This window comes from Penaeus monodon, chromosome 3 (assembly GCF_015228065.2).
Source record: "Penaeus monodon isolate SGIC_2016 chromosome 3, NSTDA_Pmon_1, whole genome shotgun sequence".
Classification (NCBI taxonomy): Eukaryota; Metazoa; Arthropoda; class Malacostraca; order Decapoda; family Penaeidae; genus Penaeus; species Penaeus monodon.
This window is the reverse complement of record NC_051388.1, coordinates 35,346,831-35,349,697: the sequence shown is the minus strand read 5'-3', so window position 1 is coordinate 35,349,697 and position 2,867 is coordinate 35,346,831. Positions and strand designations below refer to the sequence as shown.

At 27.3% G+C, this 2,867-nt stretch overlaps 1 protein-coding gene across 1 annotated transcript in view; it reads right to left on the bottom strand.

Moving 5' to 3' along the window:
* LOC119586073 (serine protease 41-like) overlaps positions 1-2,867 on the bottom strand; it is an 11,949-nt gene that overhangs the window by 1,396 nt on the left and 7,686 nt on the right. The window lies entirely within an intron of this gene.

The window sequence follows — 2,867 nt, the reverse complement described above, 5'->3', positions numbered from 1 at the left end:
AATGGTACGAAATTGCTGTAAAGTGTGTAGGGGTATGTCGAACTTCTTCCCTGTTAATTCAGGGGTGAGGCAAGACTGTGTCCTTGCACCAACACTTTTCAACACTTGTATGGACTGGATAATGGACAGAGCTACTAGCCAAAGTCAGTGTGGAGCAACACTGGGCAATATCAAGGCCTCTGACCATGACTTTGCCGATGACGTTGCTATCCTATGTGAGTGCCTGGAGTCACTGGTGGCAGCTCTTGATGCATTTAGCAATGAGGCGAAGCCCTTAGGCCTAGAGGTCTCCTGGACCAAGACCAAGATTTAGGATTTTGGGGACCTATTAGGGGAACCCATTCAGTCGATCCAAGCTTGCGGCGAGAACATTGAAGTTACAGAAAGTTTTACATACCTTGGTAGCATAGTCCATATCTCTGTGTTGTCACACCAAGAAGTCAATAGACGGATTGATCTGGCAACAGGAGCCATGAACTCGATCAACAAGAGCATTTGGAGATATCGGTACCTATGCAGATGGGCCAAGTTATGTGTCTTCAAGGCCTTGATACAACCAGTTTTACTCAATGGAAGCGAAACCTGGATGTTATCCAGTGTCTTGGAGTCTCGTCTTGATGCCTTTTGTAACAAGTCCCTGTTACAAAAGATCCCTGTTACTTGCATAATACGGGATCGCCAACTCGGTTATATGGGCACCTAGCTCGTTTCCCTGTGGATGACCCTGCCCATCAGGTTGTCTCTTTGCGAGACAACCCTGGGTGGTGGAGGCCTGTGGGACGACCCAGGAGGTCATGGCTTGGGCAGCTCGCCGAGACCTGTCACAAGGAATTAGAGATGGGCCGAAGGCCTGCCTGGAAGCTCGCCTCGAGGGACCCTCGTCGTTAGAAACAAAGAGTGGATGCGGCCATTCGCCCCCGTCCCGGGGTTAAACCCCTTGATGAAAAGATGATGAATGATGATATATATTTTATATATATATATATATATATAAAATATTATTAATAATTATATTATACATATACATAAATATATATATATATAATAATAATATATATATATTTATAAAATTGTTGATATATACATACTTTTAAAAATATAAAGGGAATAAAAAAGTTTATATTAAAAACCACACACAAACACACCACATACAACACAACCACACACACACACATAAAAAAAAAACACACACCCCACCACACACCCCAACAAACCACAACACACATATATGTATATTAGGGAAAATATATATATATATAATAATATACTATGTATATATTAATTATATATATATATATTATAATATTATAATATATATATAAATATGTATGCATATTAAAAATTTCTATATATATAGATATATATATACTATACTATTCTATTTATACATACTATATAGATATATATAAATATATACTTATATATATGCATATATATATATATTATATATATAATCTTATATTATGATATATTATATATTATTATATTGCATACACACCACCCAACATTACACACACACACACAAACCCACACACACAGACTAATACTATTGTATATATATATATTATATCATATTATATTATTATATATAGATAGATATATACACATATAGTGTATGATATATATAATATATATATAATATAGTATTATCTATATATATATGGTAGTATATATATAGATCTGATAAGAGATTATAAATATAGAGATATATATATATAGGGAGATATAAAATAGATAGAGATTATGTATAGACATAGATATATGTATAGTATATATGTAGATATATATATGTATAGAAATCTCGGATATAGATCGGATATATGTCTAGGATAGACAAATAATAGAGAGAGAGATATATATAGATACAGAGAAATAGAGATAGAGAGAGATAGTATATATATAGAGCGATAGATGTATATACATATATATATACACAAACACCACATAGCTATAGATATATATATATATATCTATATAGATATATATTATATTATATATATATACACTATATATTTACATATGTTTGTGTGAGTTTGTATACTATTTATTATATATATATATATATTATATATGATATATATATATATATATATATATATGTATGTGGTTTGGATGTGTGTGTGGGTGTGTGTGTGTGTGTGGTGTGTGTGTGTTTGTTGTTTGGTTCCTAATAATATCTAGTAATTAAATAATAGATATATAATATTATATATATATATATATTATACATATATATATATATATAGATATATATATATATAATATATATATATATATATTATATATACATATATATAAGGTATATATATATATATATATATAATCTATCTATTATATAATATATATATATCTATATATATAATATATACATATATATCTATATATAGTATATATATATATATTTTATATATATATATAAATATATATATAATATATCTATATATAATAAGATATATATGTGTGTGTGTCTGTAATGTATATTATATATATATATATTATATATATAATATAAGTATATAGTTATATATTATATATATCATCATATATATGATACATAATATATATATACACACATGATGTATATACTATATATAGATATATATAGTAGTATATATATAAATAATAATATATATTAGTATAGATAGATATATATATATAATCTATATATAGAATATACATATATATATATATATATATACCCATAATATATAATATATATATATCTATATACAGTATATAGATAAGATACATATATATCGATATAGATATATAATATATGTGTGTCGTATGTTACTATAGTATATATATACATATATATATATAGAGAAGATAGTATATATATATAGACGTATATATATGATATTTAG